Source organism: Seriola lalandi, unplaced genomic scaffold (assembly GCF_002814215.2).
Source record: "Seriola lalandi dorsalis isolate HSWRI2012SDOR001 ecotype SW California unplaced genomic scaffold, Sedor1 jcf7180002054883, whole genome shotgun sequence".
In the NCBI taxonomy this organism is placed as follows: Eukaryota; Metazoa; Chordata; class Actinopteri; order Carangiformes; family Carangidae; genus Seriola; species Seriola lalandi.
Window position 1 is genome coordinate 2,486,965 of NW_019525658.1, and position 427 is coordinate 2,487,391.

The window sequence follows — 427 nt, forward strand, 5'->3', positions numbered from 1 at the left end:
TCTATCGATGCAGAGTAACACAAAGCTACAGAGATGGCTCAGATGATGCACTGTGATGGTTATGTGCACTGACAGCAGCCACTGTGGTTTGTGCAGACAAACACTGCTCTCTGTTGGTCACTTCCTGTACAACATGCTATCACAGAACCTCACTGTCATCTAGAGGAACACACCACTCTGTGGTTAAATTAAGGTAAAGTTCACCCAAATAAGAAAAAACAAACAAACAAATAAAAGAGATATTGTTGGTGTCTGAAGACTATAAAATAATTATCTCATGATCCTCATCTACAAGTAACAAGATCTGCCAGTCCAGTGAAAACACCTGCTTCCAAAAATGAAGGGAAGATTTAATCATCACAATATAACATCAAGTCAGTGAAACTTCAGGGATATCAATCTTTCCATTTAGGAAGAACAAGTGAAT